Source organism: Balaenoptera borealis (genome assembly GCF_965194805.1).
Source record: "Balaenoptera borealis genome assembly, chromosome: 2".
Taxonomy (NCBI): Eukaryota; Metazoa; Chordata; class Mammalia; order Artiodactyla; family Balaenopteridae; genus Balaenoptera; species Balaenoptera borealis.
This window is the reverse complement of record NC_138867.1, coordinates 104,098,675-104,122,115: the sequence shown is the minus strand read 5'-3', so window position 1 is coordinate 104,122,115 and position 23,441 is coordinate 104,098,675. Positions and strand designations below refer to the sequence as shown.

General features: G+C 37.6%; 2 protein-coding genes across 3 annotated transcripts in view; one reads left to right on the top strand and one right to left on the bottom strand.

The window, feature by feature from the left end:
- The window catches only part of CSNK1G3 (casein kinase 1 gamma 3), a 578,377-nt gene that overhangs the window by 170,430 nt on the left and 384,506 nt on the right, over positions 1 to 23,441 (bottom strand). The window lies entirely within an intron of this gene.
- LOC309623664 (uncharacterized protein) overlaps positions 1 to 23,441 on the top strand; it is a 769,197-nt gene that overhangs the window by 659,001 nt on the left and 86,755 nt on the right. The window lies entirely within an intron of this gene.

Sequence of the window (23,441 nt, the reverse complement as noted above, 5' to 3'; positions counted from 1 at the left end):
AATGATTCAGAATTTGCATATATTGTGAAATGATCACCTCAGTAATTATAGTTAACACCCATAATCCCACAGTTACAGTTTTGTGTGTGTGTGAAATGAGAACTTTTAAGATTTACTCTTAGCAACTTTCAAATACACAATATAGTATTATTAACTATAATCACCATATTGTACGTTACATATGCATGACTTCTTTATTTTATAACTGGAAGTTTGTACCTTTTGACCCCTTCACCTACTTCTGCAAACCCCCATGGCTGGCAACCACCAGTCTGTTCTTTATCTGTGAGCTCAGTTTGGGTTTTTTTTTTTTTCTATATTCATATGTGAGGTCATATGGTATTTGTCTTTCTCTGTCTGACTTATTTCACTTAGCAGTATATCTTCAAGGTTCATCCATGTTGTCACAAATGGCAAGATTTCATTCCTTTTTATGGCTTAGTATTCTAGTGTGTGTGTGTGTGTGTGTGTGTGTGTGTGTGCACATCACATTTTCTTTATCTGTTCATCCATTGATGGACACTTAGATTGCTTCCTTATTTGGCTATTGTAAGTAATGCTGCATCGAACTTTGGGGTGCATATATCTTTTTGAGTTAGTGATTTTGTTTTCTTCAGATAAATACCCAGAAGTGGAATTGTTGGATCATATGGTAATTCTATTTTTAATTTTCTGAGGAATCTTCATACTGATTTTCATAGTAGTTGCACTAATTTACATTCCTACCAACAGTGCACGGGGGTTCCCTTTTTTTCCACATCCTCACCAACACTTGTCATAATTGTCTTTTTGAGGATAGCCATTCTAACAGGTATGAGGCAATTTATCATTGTGGTTTTGATTTGCATTTCTCTGATGACTAGTGATATTGAGCATCTTTTCATGTAACGGCCATCTGCATGTCTTCTTTGGAAAACGTCTGTTCAGGTCTATATATAAAATCATGTCATCTGCAAATAGAGGCAATTTTACCTTTTCCTTTCCAATTCTGATACCTTTTCTTTCTTTTTCTTGCCTAATTGCTCTATCTATGACTGCTAGTACTGTGTCGAATAGGAGTGGTAAAAATGGGCACCCTTGTCTTTTTCCTGACCTTAGAGAAAAAGCTTTCAGACTTTCACCATTAAGTATGATGTTAGCTGAGGGTTTGTCATATATGGCCTTTATTATGTTGAGATATGTTCCTTCTGTGCCTAATTAGTTAAGAGTTTTTATCAGGAGTGAACGTTGAATTTTGTCAAATGTTTTTTCTGCACCTTTTGAGATGATCATATGGTTCTTTTCTTTTATTCTATTAATATGATGTATATTGATTAATTTGCATATGTTGAACAATCCTTGCATTCCAGGGATAAATCCCATTTGATCATAGTCTATGATCCTTTCTTGTGTGTTGCTGAATTTGGTTAGCTAGTATTTTTTTGAGAATTTTTTCATGCATACTTATTAGGGATATTGGCCTATAGTTTTCTTTTCTAGTCAAGTCCTTTTCTAGTTTTGGTATCAGGATAAAAGGAGTTTGGGAGTGTTTCTTCCTCTTTTATTTCTTGAGTTTGAGAAGGATTGGTGTTAATTCTTCTTTAATTGTTTGGTAAAAATTACCACTGAAGGCTTCTAGTCTGGGGCTTTTCTTCATTGGGAGATTTTTGATTAGTGATTCAGTCTCCTTAGCAGTATTGGTCTATTCAGATTTTCTATTTCTTCCTGATTCAGTCTGGGTAAGTCATATGTTTCTAAGAATTTTTCCAGGTCTTCAAGGTTGTCCAGTTTGTTGTATATTTGTTCACAGTTACTTATCCTTTATGTTTCTTTGGTATCAGTTGTAATGTCTCCTTTTTCATTTATAATTTTGTTGATTTGAGTCCTTTCTCTTTTTTCCTTGGATAGTCTAATTAAGGATTTGTCGATTTTTTCAAAGAAATAACTTTTAGTTTGGTTAATCTTTTCTATTGTTTGTTCTCTAATTTCATTTATTTCTGTTCTGATCTTTCATTATTTCCTTTCTTCTAACTTTGGGCGTAGTTTGTTCTTTCTCTAGTTCCTTAAGGTATAGAGTTAGGTTGTTTATTTATCATCTTTCTTGCTTCTCAATGTAGGTATTTATTACTATGAACTTCTATCTTAGAACTGCTTTTGCTGCATCCCAAGTTTGTTTTTTTTGTTTTGCTTTGTTTTTGTAACTTTGGGTTTATTTATTATTTATTTATTTATTTTTAATTTATGGCTGTGTTGGGTCTTCGTTTCTGTGTGAGGGCTTTCTCTAGTTGCGGCAAGTGGGGGGCCACTCTTCATCGCAGTGCACGGGCCTCTCATTATCGTGGCCTCTCATTGCGGAGCACAGGCTCCAGACGCACAGGCTCAGTAATTGTGGCTCACGGGCCTAGTTGCTCCGTGGCATGTGGGATCTTCCCAGACCAGGGCTTGAACCCGTGTCCCCTGCATTGGCAGGCAGACTCTCAACCACTGCGCCACCAGGGAAGCCCCCACAAGTTTTGATATGTTGTATGTATTTCCATTTGCCTTTGTCTCAAGACACTTTTTTTCTCTTTAATTTCTTCTTTGATCCATTGGTTATTCAGGAGAGTGTTGTTTAATTTCCATTTGTTCATGAATTTCCAGTTTCCTCTTGTTATTGATTGCTAGTTTCATGCCATTGTAGTCAGAGAAGATACTTGGTATGATTTCAGTCTTCCTGAATTTGCTAATACTTGTTTTGTGGCCTAACATATGGTATGTCCCAGAAGATGTTCCATGTGCAGTTGAGAAAAGTATGTATTCTGCTGTTCTTTATATGTCTGTTAGGGCCATTTGATCTACAGTATGTTCAAATCCATTATTTTCTTATTGATTCTCTGTCTGGGTGATCTATCCATTGTTGAGAGTGGGGTATTAAAGTCCCCAACTCTTACAGTATTACTGTTTATTTATCCTTTTAGCTCTGGTAGATTTTGCTTTACATGTTGAGGTGTGCCAGTGTTAGGCATGTAGATATTTACAACTTTTATATCTTATTAATGTATTAACTCCTTTATCATTATATAATTACCTTATTTGTCTCCTTTAGCTTATAGTCTATTTTGTCTAAGTATAGCTATCCCTGCCTTTTTTTGTTGTTGTTGCTACCATTTGCTTGAAATGTCTTTTTCTATCCTTTCACTTTCAGTCTATGTGTGTCTTTAAGGCCAAGGTGGGTCTCTTACAGGCAGCATATTGTTGGCTCTTGTGTCTTTTTTTAATCCATTTAGCCATTCTATGTCTGTTAATTGGAGAATTTTATCATTTGCATTTAAAGTAATTATTGATAGGTAAGGACTTACTATTGCCACTGAGTTGTTTTTCTGGTTATTTTATAGATCTGTTGTTTCTTATTTCTTATTCTGCTGTCTCTTTTGTGTGTTTTGATTGATGTCTTTGGTATCAGTATGCTTTGACTTCTTTATCATGTTCTTTTGTGTAATTACTGTAGCACTTTTCCTTGTCTTTACCCTAATCTCTTCTTATAAGGACATCAGTCATATTGGATTAGAGCCACCCTTATGACCTCATTTTAATTTGTCTCTTTAAAGACCTTATCACCAAATACTGTGAGTCATATTCTGAGGTAATGGGGGTTAGGACTTAAACATGTGAATTTTGGGAGGATACAATTTATTCCATAATAGTAATCTCTATGTGGGTTTAAACTACAATCCAAATTGAATTATGCCAGAGAAAAACATAGCATTTGATATGTCTGCTTTTTGATAGAGAGAGAATAGTAGTCAATTTGCTGATCTCTTGTGAAGATGATCCAGGCCTTATTACAAAGAGAGAAAAGGTAGAATTAAGGAGAAATTAAAGACAAATTATGCATTAGGATGGTTCTTAAGGAAATGCTATTGAAGGAAAGGAACTATTATCCTCAACGATGACCCATTTCGTGGTCTTTGATCTCATTTATAACCTGTGACCTACTTTATTCTGCAGGGTTGTTTCTGAAGTTCATTTTCCTGAATTGACAATTAAGGTACAGGACTTTTAACAACTGTAATTCTGATCCAAAAAATTGTATGCTGATCCAATATTACAGTTTCATTCTGAAAGGGAACCCACACTTGAAACATTAATCATTCAAAGACAGAATGTCTCAAACACAGGAAAAACATGGTTCCCACCATAATACACAGTCATTTTCAGGTATATATATTGTCATTTTTATTGATTTTTTAATAAAGATTCAAAATAGATATCTACTGTTTCTCTTTCATTTTCTAATTGTATAACCTTTGTCCTACTTTTCTTTCCTGATTTACTCTGATCTTAGTCCTTAAAATTTTTTTCTTCTTGTGCAGAATTAAATATTTTGACTAGTTTAACCTCTGCCAATGGTAACATCTGAGATCACACATGCTTCCTTTGTTCCCAAGGCTGACTGGCAATGATCATAGGTGCTGAACTCATCCTGTCTCTCCTGGTCTTCAAGGCTTTCTCATTTGCTACCTCCTCCAAGAACTCTTCTTCACAGTGCTGACCCACAGTGAATTTTCCTCCTGTAAATGTGGAATGTGTTAAAATCTCATTTTTATTTTCTATCACTAATAATATTTAACCTACCATGACTTTATGTCATCCTTCTCCCACCAGATTGCTACTCTCTTAAAAGCTTAAATAGTGAGCAATTTATGTCCATCTCTGTGTTCCTCATGACTAGCACAGTGGAACTTGTGAGTATAACACAGTAATAGAGTAGGCATGAAAAGGCTAACTGGTCAGCCATCTGTGCTACAGGGGGTGTGTGCTATAGCTGGGAGATGAGAAGGAGCAGACAATCATGTCCTGGAAGATCCACTTTCAAGACTAATCACTCATCAGTCATTTTATGGCATGACCAAAAGAAGTACAAAGTTTTAGCTATAGCCAGCCCTACTTTCTCTTCCCATGTCCTCTTGTCCTCCCACTGTAGGTTCTGAGCTGAGCATAGTGATAAAAAGAGGAATAAGACACAAAGAGTCCCTGTCCAGCTTTTACTTTTTAATGGTAGCACTGCTGATCAGCAAAGGTTCCACGCTTATCACAAGACATTTGCCTGAACACCTCCAGAAGCAGTTGCCACCACAGGTGATAGCTTTTCATAGGCTCTTCCCCAGCTCCCATTTGCTGACCTACAGTGGCAACTGGCAACACCTGCTTCCCAGATACTCCTGCAAGCTCTGACTTAGTGATTCAGGAGAGCTGGTTGCTGACTTTTCTCTGATCTTCTTCATTTCTCTCTTCTGGATCCTTACTTCCCTAGCTTCTCTGACAATTGCGCAAGATTTCATTCCTGTAATGAAGCTTTATCCCATACTACATTGCTTTGGTTTCCCCAACTGAATGCCAGTGGATTCAGTCACATACCTCATAAATGTGTGCTTTCTTAATGAGCTATGGCAGAAAATGTTGTGCTGTCTCAGCAAATGACAGAGGTGGGGGAGACAGATAATTTTTATTCAGCTCTGTTCTCTCATCCCTTTATTCCTTATGATCAGATGTACTGATTTGGGATAAAATCAACTGATGGAAGTCATGAGTCTTCTGGTGACCACTAAAAAGGCTTACCATTTATATGATTATAACAAGATCAAAGCAGTGACTACTTTTTGACTTCCTCAGCCAACTAAAATAATGACTGTATTGAAGGTTATTGACAAAAATGTCACTATTTGGAACAGTATGGAATGATAAAAGGTGATATTTCATATCATTAGCAATATAGGTTCTCAGCCTATGCCTCGAAAACACAACTTAATATATTTCATCTTGAGACTGTCTATTTCTAGAATTTGAGGCACTCCCCTATCCCTAAGGGTTTTCTCATCAGTAAAATATGCCATCTTTTCGCCAGTTTTCCCTTACAGCTTTTCTGTGAGATCCTGATTTAAATAGAGGGGGTATCATTGACGGGATCAAAATAAAGGTATACTGAAGTCAAAAACAGTAAAGACTTTGAAAGTATAATCTGGGGCATAGGAAAAGAAGAGAGAAGATTTAGGGATGACAAGAACAGTGTTGATAACCTATGTTATGTCACACTCTTGGGAAAGCGTGGAAGAGGGAAGCTTGTACTGGAGCCACAAGCAGTGAGCTGGGCATTGGGCATAATCCATAGCTTACTTTATTTTTTAACATCTTTGTTGCAGTATAATTGCTTTACAATGGTGTGTTAATTTCTGCTTTATAACAAGGTGAATCAGCTATATGTATACATATATCCCCATATCTCCTCCCTATTGTGTCTCCCTCCCACCCTCCCTATCCCACCCCTCTAGGTGGTCACAAAGCACTAAGCTCATCTCCCTGTGCTATGCTGCTGCTTCCCACTAGCTATTTATTTTACATTTGGTAGTATATATGTCTATGCCACTCTCTCACTTCGTCCCAGCTTACCCTTCCCCCTCCCCGTGGCCGCAAGTCCATTCTCTATGACTGTGTCTTTATTCCTGTCCTGCCCCTAAGTTCTTCAGAACCATGTTTTTTTTTTTTTTTTAAACTCCATATATATGTGTTAGCATACGGTATTTGTTTTTCTCTTTCTGGCTTACTTCATTCTGTGTGACAGTCTAGGTCCTTCCACCTCACTACAAATAACTCAATTTTGTTTATGGCTGAGTAATATTCCACTGTATATATGTGCCACATCTTCTTTATCCATTCATCTGTCGATGGACACTTAGGTTGCTTCCATGTTCTGGCTATTGTAAATAGTGCTGCGATGAACATTGTGATACATGTCTCTTTTTGAATTATGGCTTTCTCAGGGTATATGCCCAGTAGTGGGATTGCTGGATCGTATGGTAGTTCTAGTTTTAGTTTTTTAAGGAACCTCCATGCTGTTCTCCATAGTGGCTGTATCAATTTACATTCCCACCAACAGTGCACGAGGGTTCCCTTTTCTCCACACCCTCTCCAGCATTTATTGTTTGTAGATTTTCTGATGATGGCCATTCTGACTGGTGTGAGGTGATGTCTCATATTGTAGTTTTGATTTGCATTTCTCTAATAATTAGTGATGTTCAGCATCCTTTCATGTGCTTGTTGACAATCTGTATATCTTCTTGGGAGAAATGTCTATTTAGGTCTTCTGCCCATTTTTGGACTGGTTGTTTGTTTGTTTGATATTGAGCTGCATGAGTTGCTTGTAAATTATGGAGATTAATCCTTTGACAGTTGCTTCATTTGCAAATAAATTTTCCCATTCTGAGGGTTCTGTTTTCATCTTGTTTATGGTTTCCTTTGCTATGCAAAAGCTTTTAAGTTGCATTAGGTCCCATTTGTTTATTTTTGTTTTTATTTCCATTTCTCTAGGAGGTGGGTCAAAAAGGATCTTGCTGTGATTTATGTCATAGAGTGTTCTGCCTATGTTTTCCTCTAAGAGTTTGATAGTGTCTGGCCTTACATTTAGGTCTTTAATCCATTTTGAGTTTATTTTTGTGTATGATGTTAGGGAGTGTTGTAATTTCATTGTTTTACATGTAGCTGTCCAGTTTTCCCAGCACCACTTATTGAAGAGGCTGTCTTTATTCCATTGTACATTCTTGCCAAAAATGAGGTGACCATATGTGCATGGGTTTATCTCTGGGCTTTATATCCTGTTCCATTGATCTATATTTCTGTTTTCGTGCCAGTACCATACTGTCTTGATTACTGTAGCTTTGTAGTATAGTCTGAAGTCCGAGAGCCAGATTCCTCCAGCTCCATTTTTCTTTCTCAAGATTGCTTTGGCTATTTGGGGTCTTTTGTGTTTCCATACATATTGTGAAACTTTTTGTTCTAGTTCTGTGAAAAATGCCATTGGTAACTTGATAGGGATTGCACTGAATCTGTAGATTGCTTTGGGCAGTATAGTCATTTTCACAATGTTGATTCTTCCAATCCAAGAACATGGTGTATCTCTCCAACTGTTTGTATCATCTTTAATTTCTTTCATCAGGGTCTTATAATTTTATGCATACAGGTCTTTTGTCTCCTTTGGTAGGATTATTGCTAGGTATTTTATTCTTTTTGTTGCAATGGTAAATGGGAGTGTTTCCTTAATTTCTCTTTCAGATTTTTCACCATTAGTGTATAGGAATGCAAGAGATTTCTGTGCATTAATTTTGTATCCCGATACATTACCAAATTCATTGATTAGCTCTAATAGGTTTCTGGTAGAGTCTTTAGGATTCTCTATGTGTACTCTCATGTCACCTGCAAGCAGTGACAGCTTTACTTCTTCTTTTCCAATTTGGATTCCTTTTATTTCTTTTTCTTTTCTGATTGCTGTGGCTAATATTTCCAAAACTATGTTGAATAATAGTGGTGAGAGTGGGCAACCTTATCTTGTTCCTGATCTTAGTGGAAATGGTTTCAGTTTTTCACCATTGAGGATGATGTTGGCTGTGGGTTTGTCATATATGGCCTTTATTATGTTGAGGTAAGTTCCCTCTATGCCTACTTTCTGGAGGGTTTATATATATATATATATATATATATATATATGGTGTTGAATTTTGTTGAAAGCTCTTTCTGCATCTGTTGAGATGATCATATGGTTTTTCTCCTTCAATTTGTTAATGTGGTGTACCACATTGATTGATTTGCGTATATTGAAGAAATCCTTGCATCCCTGGGATAATCCCCACTTGATCATGGTGTATGATCCTTTTAATGTGCTGTTGGATTCTGTTTGCTAGTATTTTGTTGAGGATTTTTGCATCTATGTTCATCAGTGATATTGGCCTGTAGTTTCCTTACTTTGTGACATCTTTGTCTGGTTTTGGTAACAGGGTGATGGTGGCCTCGTAGAATGAGTTTGGGAGTGTTCCTCCCTCTGCTATATTTTGGAAGAGTTTGAGAAGGATAGGTGTTAGCTCTTCCCTAAATGTTTGATAGAATTCGCCTGTGAAGCCATCTGGTCCTGGGCTTTTGTTTGTTGGAAGATTTTTAATCACAGTTTCAATTTCAGTGCTTGTGATTGGTCTGTTCATATTTTCTGTTTCTTCCAGGTTCAGTCTTGGAAGGTTGTGCTTTTCTAAGAATTTGTCCATTTCTTCCAGGTTGTCCATTTAATTGGCATATAGTTGCTTGTAGTAATTTCATGATCCTTTGTATTTCCGCAGTGTCAGTTCCTTTTTCATTTCTAATTCTGTTGATTTGAGGCTTCTCCCTTTTTTTCTTGACGAGTCTGGCTAATGGTTTATCAGTTTTGTTTATCTTCTCAGAGAACCAGCTTTTAGTTTTATTGATCTTTGCTTTTGTTTCCTTCATTTCTTTTTCATTTATTTCTGATCTGATCTTTATGATTTCTTTCTTTCTGCCAACTTTGGGGGTTTTCTGTTCTTCTTTCTCTAATTGCTTTAGGTGTAAGTTTAGGTTGTTTATATGAGATGTTTCTTGTTTCTTGAGGTAGGATTGTATTGCTATAAACTTCCCTCTTAGAACTGCTTTTGTGGCATCCCATAGGTTTTGGGTCGTTTTGTCTTCATTGTCATTTGTTTCTAGGTATTTTTTGATTTCCTCTTTGATTTCTTCAGGGATCTCTTGGTTATTAAGTAGTGTATTGTTTAGCCTCCATGTGTTTGTATTTTTTACAGATTTTTTTTCCTGTAATTGATAACTAGTCTCACAGTGTTGTAGTCAGAAAAGATACTTGATACGATTTCAATTTTCTTAAATTTACCAAGGCTTGATTTGTGACCCAAGATATGATCTATCCTGGAGAATGTTCCATGAGCACTTGAGAAGAAAATGTATTCTGTTGTTTTTGGATGGATTGTCCTATAAATACCAATTAAGTCCATCTTGTTTAGTGTATCATTTAAAGCTTATATTTCCTTATTTATTTTCATTTTGGATGATCTGTCCATTGGTGAAAGTGGTTTGTTAAAGTCCCCTACTGTGATTGTGTTACTGTCGAATTCCCCTTTTATGGCTGTTAGCACTTGCCTTATGTATTGAGGTGCTCCTATGTTGGGTGCATAAATATTTACAATTGTTATATCTTCTTCTTGGATTGATCCCTTGATCATTATGTAGTGTCCTTCTTTGTCTCTTGTAATAGTCTTTCTTTTAAAGTCTATTTTGTCTGATAGGAGAATTGCTACTCCAGCATTCTTTTGATTTCCATTTTCATGGAATATCTTTTTCCGTCCTCTCACTTTCAGTCTGTATGTGTCCCTAGGTCTGAAGCGGGTCTCTTGTAGACAGCATATATATATGGGTCTTGTTTTTGTGTCCATTCAGCCAGTCTGTGTCTTTTGGTTGGAGCATTTAACCATTTACATTTAAGGCAATTATACATATGTATGTTCCTATTACCATTTTCTTATTTGTTTTGGGTTTATTATTGTAGGTGTTTTCCTTCTCTTCTGTTTCTTGCCTAGAGAAGTTCCTTTAGCATTTGTTGTAAAGCTGGTTTGGTGCTGCTGAATTCTCTTAGCTTTTGCTTGTCTGTAAGGGTTTTAATTTCTCTGTTGAATCTGAATGAGATCCTTGCTGGGTAGAGTAATCTTGGTTGTAGTTTTTTCCCTTTCATCACTTTAACTATGTCCTGCTGCTCCCTTCTGGCTTGTAGAGTTTCTGCTGAAAGATCAGCTGTTAACCTTATGGGGGTTCCCTTGTGTGTTATTTTTTGTTTTTCCCTTGCTGCTTTTAATATTTTTTCTTTTTGTTTTTAATTTTTGATATTTTGATATGTATGTGGCTTGGTGTTTTTCTCCTTGGAATTATCCTGTATGGGACTCTCTGCCCTTCCTGGACTTGATTGACTATTTCCTTTCCCATATTAGGGAAGTTTTCAACTATAATCTCTTCAACTATTTTCTCAGTCCCTTTCTTTTTCTCTTCTTCTTCTGGGACCCCTATAATTTGAATGTTGGTGTGTTTAATATTGTCCCAGAGGTCTCTGAGACTGTCCTCAATTTTTTTTTTTTTCTGCTCTGCAGTAGTTATTTCCACTATTTTATCTTCCAGGTCACTTATCCATTCTTCTGCCTCACTTATTCTGCTATTGATTCCTTCTAGAGAATTTTTAATTTCATTTATTGTGTTGTTCATCATTGTCTTTTTTCTCTTTAGTTCTTCTAGGTCCTTGTTAAACGTTTCTTGTATTTTCTCCATTCTATTTCCAAGATTTTGGATCATCTTTCCTATCATTACTCTGAATTCTTTTTCAGGTAGACTGCCTATTTCCTCTTCATTTATTTGGTCTGGTGGGTTTTTACCTTGTTCCTTCATCTGCTGTGTGTTTCTCTGTCTCCTCATTTTGCTTAACTTACTGTGTTTGGGGGTTCTCCTTTCTTTTTTGCAGGCTGCAGGTTTGTAGTTCCCGTTGTTTTTGGTGTCTGCCCCCAGTGGCTAGGGTTGGTTCAGTGGGTTGTGTAGGCTTCCTGGTAGAGGGGACTGGTGTCTGTGTTCTGCTGGATGAGGCTGGATCCTGTCTTTCTGGTGGGTAGGACCACGTCTGGTGGTGTGTTTTGGAGTGTCTGTGAACTTATGATTTTAGGCAGCCTCTCTGCTAATGGGTGGGGTTGTGTTCCTGTCTTGCTAGTTTTTTGGCATAGGGTGTCCAGCACTGTGGCTTGCTGGTTGTTGAGTGGACCTGCGTCTTAGTGTTGAGATGGAGATCTGTGGGAGAGCTTTTGCCATTTGATTGTACGTGGAGCTGGGAGGTCTCTGGTGGTCCAATGTCCTGAACTCAGCTCTCCCACCTCAGAGGCACAGGCCTGACTCCCAGTCAGAGCACCAAGACCCTGTCAGTCAGCCACATGGCTCAGAAAAAAATAAGTTATTAAAATAAAAAATAATTATTAAAAATTAAAATTAAAAAGTAATAAAAAAAGAAAAAGCAAAAGAAAGAAGAGAGCAACCAAACCAAAGAACAAATCCACCAATGATAACAAGTGTTAAAAACTATACTAAAAAGAAGGACAGACAGAACCCTAGGACAAATGGTAAAAGCAAAGCTATACAGACAAAATCACACAAAGAAGCATACACATACACAATCACAAAAAGAGAAAAAGGAAAAATATATATATATATATCATTGCTCCCAAAGTCCACCACTTCAATTTTGGGATGATTCGTTGTCTCTTCAGGTATTCCACAGATGCAGGGTACATCAAGTTGATTGTGGAGATTTAATCTGCTGCTCCTGAGGCTGCTAGGAGAGATTTCCCTTTCTCTTCTTTGTTCGCACAGCTCCTGGGGTTCAACTTTGGATTGGACCCGCCTCTGCATGTAGGTCACCTGAGGGCATCTGTTCTTCGCTCAGACAGGATGGGGTTAAAGGAGCAGCTGATTCGGGGGCTCTGGATCACTCAGGCCTGGGGGGAGGGCAGGGTATGGAATGCAGGGCGAGCCTGCAGTGGCAGAGGCCGGCATGACATTGCAAGAGCCTGAGGCGTGCTGTGTGTTCTCCCAAGGAAGTTGTCCCTGGATCACGGGACCCTGGCAGTGGCGGGCTGCACAGGCTCCCAGGAGGGGAGGTGTGGATAGTGACCTGTGTTCGCACACAGGCTTCTTGGTGGCACAGCAGCAGCCTTAGCATCTCCTGCCCGTCTCTGGTGTCAGTGCTGATAGCCGCGGCTCGCGTCTGTCTCTGGAGCTTGCTTAGGTGGTGCTCTGAATCCCCTCTCCTTGCGCACCCCAAAACAATAGTGTCTTGCCTCCTGGGCAGGTCCAGAGTTTTTCCCGGACTCCCTCCCAGCTAGCTGTGGTGCACTAGCCCCCTTCAGGCTGTGTTCACGCAGCCAACCCATCCTCTCCCTGGGATCTGACTTCCGCAGCCCGAGCTTCAGCTCCCAGCCCCCGCCCGCCCCAGCAGGTGAGCAGACAAGCCTTTCCGGCTGGTGAGTGCTCATCGGCACTGATCCTCTGTGCAGGAATCTTTCTGCTTTGCCCTGTGCACCCCTGTTGCTGTGCTCTCCTGTGTGGCTCCAAAGCTACCGCCCTGCCATCTCCGCCCGCGAAGGGGTTTCCTAGTGTGTGGAAACTTTTCCTCCTTCACAGCTCCTTCCCAGAGGTACAGGTTCCATCCCTATTCTATTATCTCTGTTTTTTCTTTTTTCTTTTGCCCTACTCAGGTACGTGGGGAGTTTCTTGCCTTTTGGGAGGTCGGAGGTCTTCTGCCAGTGTTCAGTAGGTGTTCTGTAGGAGTTGTTCCACATGTAGATGTGTTTCTGATTTATTTGTGGGGAGGAAGGTGATCTCCACGTCTTACTACTCCGCCATCCTGAAGGTCTCCTCCATAGCTTACTTTAATCTCTGTAACAGTTATAAAAAGAATAGCTAGTATTGATGGGCGTGTGCCTTGAGTGTTACAGGTAAGAACATTCCTCTCCAGATATGCTCTACACTAGATGATAAAGTCACCACTCTAGACTAAAAGACCAGGGGCTCTCTGTCTTTTTTACATTTATACTGTAGCCCATTTCTAGTGCAGACATAACACATTAAAGATAGATAGTCAATAAATGTTCTTAAGTGAAAAAATATGTCCTTGGAAGAGATAGAAGTTGGTTATGTGAGATACCAAGGTAAGGCTCAGACTCATTTAAGAGATGTTCAAATACAGTCAAGGCTTAGTCACAGCACTGCGTAACACTTACTCCCCAAGACCTCTTATTTGTTGATAGTCAACAATTTCGTACAATTCCAAAGGATCATCAAATGATCAAGCCTTTTTGCTTTTAAGTATTTTCTGACCTTAATATATTAAAAACCTATAAACCTTGACAACAGGAGGGGATTAATACAGATACAAGTCCTATATTTATTTCTACAGGTAGAGTTGCCAGGCAACCATCACATTATAACACACAGGACTGTCATTATGGATCCATCTTCTCCTGTAACTCCTTTACTACCAAAATGAAAAGCAATGCAGACAGCAATGTCACTTAAAAGGATCCATCCTCCAGGCACTACTGGATAAAATCTTCTGTTGAAGAAACTGCAGAATACTCTGGAGCTGGCAAAAATGATTCCATGCTTTTAGAATAGTGCTTCTCAGTATAGAAAATGCACTTACACTGAGAGAAAACTGTGACTAAAAAGATAATTCAGAGTATTAAACTTTGAAGAAGTTAGCAATGTAAATTATTTTTCATAAATTAATATAAGACACCAGGGGGCCTAAGTACACAGCAGAATAGGTGCTGTCTTAGTCATACTCTGGTTACTGCTCAGCTTTCCTCCATGGTAATTTCATCCATACCACTCACAGGATGACAATAAGAGGTCCCTTGGTAGTGGATATTAATTTATAATAGAGGGGAACAGCAGGGAGAATTTTTTGTGTGCTCCTTGCCAATAAAACACACAAACTGCTCCCTTGATGAACATGTGGTTATATATTAAAACATTAGTGATGGCACTAGCATTAATAAGAAATATAACAATACAACCATATATTGTATATATAAATAATCCACAGAAAATATTATAGATCCTAAAGAAAAGCTCCCAGGATAAATTGTGTTTATTCTTTCTTGTGGTTTAAAAACACATAATCTTCAAAAATATGCAATGCTTCCACAATGGGACTTACAATTATCTGAGGTCAAATATCTGAACTATTATTTTTTCTAATGAAGCATAAACAATAAGATCTTTATTGTTGTCTCTAGACCATAATAGAACTGCCAGTAACTAAGGGATGAAATAAATGTTTCCAAAATAATAAAAAGCATCAAGCTAGATTAGTGGTTTCTATAGTTCCTTAAATGACACATATTCCACATGAAAAATATTTTCAACATGTTTCCTCAAATAAAAATATATCTGCATCAGGCAATTAAGAAACACTAATTAGGATCTATCTAATGTAGGGGACTTTTGCATTGTGAGCAAGATCTAACCACAATCCTGTATAAAACTAACATTTAAAAAATCTATTCCTTATTATTCAAGGACTTTGAAATAGTTTGCTAAAATAGCTTTTCAAATGGGAAAATACCATTTCTGTTTAGGAGCTCAAAAAGCACTAATTCCAAGGTAGAACTTAAATGGCATATGAAAGGACACATAACAAAATAGTGGTGTAGTCTAGAACAAACCAGGTATATACTTCATTCAAGGCAAGCTGTACCTTCAGTAATGAGCTAGAGTGATTGTCATCTTCCTAGAGAATAATATCTTATTTGTCACAGCAGCTATTTTCTCCTTCTATTTTTTTTTAGGTATAATTGACACTACATTATATTAGTTTCAGATATACACCATAGTGATTCCATATTTGTATATATTGGGAAATGAGCCCCAAAAATAAGTCTAGTTAACATCTGTCACCAGACAGTTATAAACTTTTTTTCCTGTGATGAGAACTTCTAAGATTCTCATAGCAACTTTCAAATACACAATACAGTATTTATTATTATCTATAGTCACCATGCTATACATTATATCTGCATGACTTATTTATGTTACTACAGGAAGTCTCTATGTTTTGACCCCCTTCACTCATTCCCCCCACCTCTCGCAACTACCAGTCTCTATATTTAAGAGCTTGGTTTTTGTTATTGTTACTGTTTTTCTTTTTTAAAAATTAAAAAAAAATATTATTGGAGTATAGTTGATTTACAATGTTGTGTTAGTTTCAGGTGAACAACAAAGTGATTTAGTTATACATATATCCATTCTTTTTCAGATTCTTTTCTCATATATCAGCAGAATATTGAGTAGAGTTCCATGTGCTATACAATAGGTCCTTGTTGGTTATCTATCTTATATATAGTAGTATGTGTGTTAATCCCAAATTCTTGACTTATCCCTACCCCCTCCCCATGTTTCCCCTTTGGTAACCATAAATTTGTTTTTGAAGTCTGTGAGTCTGTTTCTGTTTTGTACATAAGTTCATTTGTATCATTTTTTTTAGATTCTGCATATAAGTGATATCATATGATATTTGTCTTTCTCTGTCTGACTTACTTCACTTGGTATGATAATCTCTAGGTCCATCCACATTGCTGCAAAAGGCACTGTTTCACTCTTTTTTATGGCTCAGTAATATTCCATATATACCACACCTTCTTTATCCATTCCTCTGTTGATGGACATTAAGGTGCTTTCATGTCTTGGCTCTTGTAAATAGGCCTGCAGTGAACACTGGGGCACATGTATCCTTTCAAACCATGGTTTTCTCCAGATATATGCCCAGGAGTGGGATTGCTGGATCATATGGTAACTCTATTTTTAGTTTTATAAGGAACCACCATGCTGTTCTCCATAGTGATTATACCAATTTACATTGCCACCAACAGTGTAGGAGGGTTCATGTTTCTCCACACCCTCTCCTTCATTTAGTGTTTGTTTGTAGACATTTTGATGATGGCAATTCTTACTGGTGTGAGTTGATACCTCATTGTAGTTTTGATTTGCATTTCTCTGTTAGTGATGTTGAGCATCTTTTCATGTGCTTTTTGGCCATCTGTATGTCTTTGCAGAAATGTCAATTTGGATCTTCTGCTCATTTTTTGATTGGGTTGTTTGTTTTTTTGACATAGAGCTATACGAGCTTGTTTGTATATTTAGGAGATTAATCCCTTATCGGTCACTTCGTTTGGAAATATTTTCTCACATTCTGTGGGTTGTCTTTTCATTTTGTTTATGGTTTTCCTTGCTGAGTAGAAGATTTTGAGCTTAATTATGTCCCATTTGTTTATTTTTGCTTTTATAGTCATTACTGTAGGAGGTGGATCAAAAAACAAATATTGCTGCGATTTATATCAAAGAGTGTTCTGCCTGTGTTTTCCTCTAAGAGTTTTATAGTTTTTGGTCTCACATTTAGCTCTGGGATCCACTTTTAGTTTATTTTGGGATATGGTGTTAGAGAATTTCTAATTTCATTCTTTTACATGTAACTGTCCAGTTTTCCCAGCACACTTACTGAAGAGGCTCTCTTTTCTCCATTGTATATTCCTGCCTCCTTTGTCAAAGAAAAGGTGACCATATGTGCGTGGGTTTATCTCTGGGCTTTCTATCCTGTTCCATTGATCTATATTTCCTTTTTTGTGCCAGTACCATACTGTATTGATTACTGTAGCTTTGTAGTATAGTCTGAAGTCAGGGAGCCTGATTCCTCCAGCTCTGTTTTTCTTTCTCAAGATTGCTTTGGTTATTCGGGGTCTTTTGTGTCTCATACAAATTGTAAAAATGTTTTGTTCTAGTTCTGTGAAAAATGCCATTGGTAATTTGATAGGGATTGCATTGAATCTGTAGATTGCCTTGGGTAGTATAGGTATTTTGACAATATTGACTCTTCCAATCCAAGAACATGGTATATCTCTCCATCTGTTTGTGTCATCTTCAATTTCTTTCATCAGCATCTTATACTTTTTGGAGTACAGGTCTTTTGTCTCCTTAGGTTTATTCCTAGGTATTTTAGTCTTTTTGATGTGATGGTAAATGGGATTGTTTCTTTCATTTCTCTTTATCTTCTTTTGTTGTTAGTGTATAGAAATGCAACAGATTTCTGTGTATTAATTTTGTATTCTACAACTTTACCAAATTGAGCTCTACTAGTTTTCTGGTAGGATATTTAGGATTTTATATGTGTATTATCATGTCATCTACAAACAAACAATGACAGTTTTACTTTTTTCCAATTTGGATTCCTTTTATTTCTTTTTCTTCTCTGAATGCCGTAGCTAGGAATTCCAGAACTATGTTGAATAAAAGTGACGATAGTGGACATGCTTGTTGTGTTCCTGATCTTAGAGGGAATGCTTTCAGCATTTCACCATTGAGTATATTGTTAGCTATGGGTTTGTCATATATGGTCTTTATTATGTTGAGGTATGTTCCCTCTATGCCCAATTTCTGCAGTTTTTATCATAAATGGGTGTTGGATTTTGTCAAAAGTTTTTTTGCATCTATTGAGACGATCATATGGTTTTTATTCAGTTTATTAATATGTTGTATCACACTGACTGATTTGTGGGTATTGAAAAATCCTTGCATCCTTGGGATAAATCCACTTGATCATGGTGTATGATCCTTTTAATGTATTGTTGGATTCGGTTCGCTAGTGTTTTGTTGACTATTTTGGTGTCTTTGTCATCAGGGATATTGGCCTATAATTTTTGTGTGTGTGGTATCTTTGTCTGGTGTTTGTATCAGGGTGATGGTGGTCTCATAGAATGAGCTTTGAGTGTTCCTTATTCTGCAGTTTTCTGGAATATTTTGAGAAGGATAGGTATTAACTCTTCTCTAAATGTTTGACAGAATTCACCTGTGAAGCCATCTGGTCCTGGACTTTTGTTTGTTGGGAGTTTTTAACTCAGTTTCAATTTCAGTACTTGTGATTCGTCTGTTCATATTTTCTATTTCTTCCTAGTTCAGTCTTGGAAGGTTGTACCTTTCTAAGGATTTGTCCATTTCTTAGAGGTTGTCCATTTTATTGGCATATAGTTACACAGCTCCCTCCCTGGGGTGCAGGCTGCATCCTGCTTTTTCTTTTTCCCTTTGTCCTACCCCGTTACATGGAGGATTTCTTGCCCTTTCAGAAGTCTGAGGTCTTCTGCTGGTGTTCAGTAGGTGTTATGTGAATTGTTCCACTTGTAGATGTATTTTTAATGTTTCTGTGGGAGAAGGTGAGCTCCACGTCCTAGTCCTCTGCCATCTTGATCCTGTCCTGCTGTTATATGTGGGATCTAAAAACAGTAAGTGAGATCATACAGTATTTGGCTTTCTCTGTCTGATTTACTTTAGCATAATGCCTTCAAGGACCCTCCATATTGTCACAAATGGCACATTTCCTTCTTTTATGGATTAATAGTATTGCATTACATATATATATATATATATATATATATATATATATATATATATATATATATATATATATATATATATATCTCACATCTTCTTTCTCCCTTTGTCTATTGATGGACACTTAGGTTGTTTCCATGTCTTGGCAATTGTAAATAATGTTACAATGAACATGGAAGTGCATATATCTTTTCAAGTTAGTGTTTTCAATTTTTGGATAAATACCCAGAAGTGGAATTGCTGGGTCATATAATAGTTCTATTTTTACTTTTTTTAAGGAACCTCCATACTGTTTCCCATAGTGGCTGCACCAATTTATATTACCACCAACAGTGCACAAAGGTTTGTTTCCTTTTCTCCACATCCTTGCCAAACACTTGTTATTTCCTGGTTTAGAATAATAATAGCCATTCTCACAGGTATGAGTTGATATCTCATTGTGGTCCTGGGGGCACAGGAGGGAGGCTGGGGAGAGCAGGAGAGGAGCAGAGGGCAATTGCCCCACCCACTCGGGCCCAGGGAGCCTGCTGAGCTTGCAGGCCAGTCCCCTGCCCTCCAAAGCCCCCTCCAGGCCATTTGGGTCATTGGGGGCATAGGAGGGAGATCAGGAGAGGCAGGCAGGAGGGGCCCTCTGGGACCAGAGGAGCAGGAGAGGAGGGTGTTTGCCCCTGCCCACTCGAGCCCAGGAAGTCTGCTGGGCTCCCAGGTGAGGTCCCCTGCCCTCTGATAGAGACCAGGTGTGGAGGGCACACCTGGGCCCCTTCTGTTCTGTTGAGCCTGAATCCCACCCCCCGCACAGTCCCCAGGGCCTTTTCCAGCCCTGTCAGTCCTAAGCATAGGCCCTGCCCTCCACAGCCAAGGCCTTTTCCATCCTCCTCTTTTTTACTATTGTGGTACTGTTGTCCCTTCTGGTTGTCGATTCATCTATATTTTTATTTTTATATTCTTTCTAACATATCTATCTGTTAGTTTCCTAGTCTAATTTTACTTTTTACTTCGTTATTGTTCTTTCTTGCCTCCCCACACAGCTTGCGGGATCTTGGTTCATGAGCCAGGGGTCAGGCCAAAGCTCCTGCAGTGGGAGCTCCGAGTCTGAGCCACTGACTAACAGAACCTCAGACACCAGGGAATATTCATTGGAGTGAGGTCTCATGGAGGTCCTCATCTCAGCACCAAGACCCAGCTCTACCCAACAGCCTACAAACTCGTGTTGGAAGCCTCAGGCCAAACAACCAGTAAGACAGGAACACAATCCCACTCATAAAAGAAAACAAAAAATGAGACAGCAAAAAAATATGTCACAGATGAAGGAACAAGGTAAAAACCTACAAGACCAAATAAATGAAGAGGAAACAGGCAATCTACCTGAAAAAGAATTCAGAGTAATAACAGTAGAGATGATCCAGAATCTCAGAAATAAAATGGAGGCACGGATTGAGAAAAATACAAGAAATGTTTAACAAAGAACAAACAAACAGAGGTGAACAACACAATAACTGAAATGAAAAATACACCAGAAGCAATCAATAACAGAATAACTGAGGCAGAAGAATGAACAGTGAGCTGGAAGACAAAATGGTGGAAATAACTGACAAGGAGCAGAATAAAGAATGAATGAAAAGAATTGAAGACAATCTCAGAGACCTCTGGGACAACACTAAACGCACCAACATTCGAATTATAGGGGTCCCAGAAGAAGAAGAGAAAAAGAAAGCGTCTGAGAAAATATTTGAAGAGATTATAGTGGAAAACTTCCCTAACATGGGAATAGTCACCCAAGTCCAGGAAGCACAGAGAGTCCTATACAGGATGAACCCTAGGAAAAACACACCAAGACACGTAAATTACATTCAAAGAAAAAAATATTAAAAGCAGCAAGGGAAAAACAAAAAATAACATACAAAGGAATCCACATAAGGTTATCAGCAGAAACCCTTCAGGCCAGAAGGGAATGGCAAGATATATACTTAAAGTGATGAAAGAGAAAAACCAAGATTCCTCTACCCAGCAAGGATCTTATTCAGATTTGATGGAGAAATCAAAAGCTTTTCAGACAAGCAACAGCTAAGCGAATTCAGCACCACCAAACCAGCTTTACAAAAAATGCTAAAGAAACCTCTCTAGGCAGGAAACACAAGAGAAGAAAAGACGCACAAAAACAAACCCAAAACAAGAAAATGGTAATAGGAACATACATATCAATAAGAACCTTAAATATAAATGGATTAAATGCTCCAACCAAAAGACACAGACTGGCTGAATGGATACAAAAACAAGACCAATATATATGCTGTCTACAGGAGACCCACTTCAGACCTAGGGACACATACAGACTGAAAGTGAGGGGATGGAAAAAGATATTCCATGCAAATGGAAATCAAAAGAAAGCTGGAGTACCAATACTTGTATCAGATAAAATAGACTCTAAAATAAGGACTGTTAAAAGAGATAACGAGGGACACTACATGATCAAAGGATCAATCCAAGAAGAAGATACAACAATTATAAATGTTTTTGCACCCAACATAGGAGCATCTCAATACCTAAGGCAAATGCTAACAACCATGAAAGGAGAAATCGACAGTAACACAATAATAGCAGGGGACTTTAACACCCCACTTACACCAATGGATAGATCATTCAAACAGAAAATAAAAAAGTAAACAAACACAAGCTTTAAATGACACCATAGACCACCTAGAATTAATTGATATTTATAGAACATTCCACCCGAAAGTGGCAGAATATACCTTCTTCTCAAGTGCACACAGAACATTCTCCAGGATACATCACATCTTGAGTCACAAATCAAGCCTCGGAAAATTTAAGAAAATTGAAATCATATCATGCATCTTTTCTGACCACAACACTATGAGATGATTGGAAATCATTACAGGAAAAAAATTGTAAAAAACACACATACATGGAGGCTAAACAGTGTGCTACTAAATAACCAAGAGATCACTGAAGAAATAAAAAAATACTTAGAAACAAATGACAATGAAAACACAATGACCCAAAACCTGTGGGACACCGCAGAAGCAGTACTAAGACAGAAGTTTATAGCAATTCAATCTCTCCTCAAGAAACAAGAAGAATCTCAAATAAACAATCTAACCCTACACTTAAAACAAACAACTAGAGAAAGAACAAAGAAAACCCAAAGTCAGTAGAAGCAAAGAAATCATAAAGATCAGAGCAGAAATAAATGAAATAGAAACAAAGAAAACAATAGCAAAGATCAATAAAACTAAAAGCTGGTTCTTTGAGAAGATAAACAAACTTGATAAACCCTTAGCCAGACTTATCAAGAAAAAAAGGGAGAGGATGTAAATCAATGAAGTTAGAAATGAACAAGGAGAAATCACAACTGACACCACAGAAATACAAGGGATTATAAGAGACTAGTACAAACAACTATATGCCAATAAAATGGACAACCACGAAGAAATGGATAAAATTCCTGGAAAGGTACAATTTTCCAAGACTGAACCAGGAAGAAATAGAAAATATAAACAGACTTATCACAAGTAATGAAATTGAAACTGTAATTAAAAATCTTCCAACAAACAAAAGCCCAAGACCAAATGGCTTCACTGGCAAATTCTATCAAACATTTAGAGAAGAGCTAACACTGATCCTTCTCAAACTCTTCCAAAAAACTGCAGAGGGAGAAACACTCCCAAATTCATTCTACGAAGCCACCATCACCGATACCAAAACCAGAAAAGATATCACAAAAAAAGAAAATTATAGACCAATATCACTGATGAACATAGATGCAAAAATCCTGAACAAAATACTAGCAAACAGAACCCAACAACACATTAAAAGGATCATACACCATGATCAAGTGGGATTTATCCCAGAATGCAAGGATTCTTCATTATACGCAAATCAATCAGTGTGATACACCACATTAACAAATTAAGGAATAAACACCATATGATCCTCTCAACAGATGCAGAAAAACCTTTTGACAAAATTCGACACCAGTTTATCATAAAAACTCTTCAGAAAATGGGCATAGAAGGAACCTACCTCAACATAATAAAGGCTATATACAACAAACCCACAGCCAACATCATTTTCAATCGTGAAAAGCTGAAACCATTTCCTCTAAGATCAGGAACAAGACAAAGATGTCCACTCTTGCCACTCTCATTCAACATAGTTTTGGCAGTCCTATCCACCACAATCAGAGAAGAAAAGGAATACAAATTGGAAAAGAAGTAAAACTGTCACTGTTTGCAGATGACATGATATTATACATAGAAAACCCTAAAGATGCCACCAGAAAACTACTAGAACTAATCAATGAATTTGGTAAGGTTGCAGGATACAAAGTTAATGCACAGAAACCTCTGGCATTCCTATACACCAACAACAAAAATATCAGAAAGAGAAATTAAAGAAACAATTCCATTTACCATCGCAACAAAAAGAATAAGATACCTAGGAATAAACCTGGGTAAGGAGGCGAAAGACTTGTACTCAGAAGACTATAAAACACTGATGAAAGAAATCAAAGATGACATAAACAGATGGAGAAATATAACATGTTCTTGGATTGGAAGAATCAATATTGTGAAAATGACTATACTACCCAAAGCAATCAACAGATTCAGTGCAATCCTTATCAAACTACCAATGGCATTCTTCACAGAATTAGA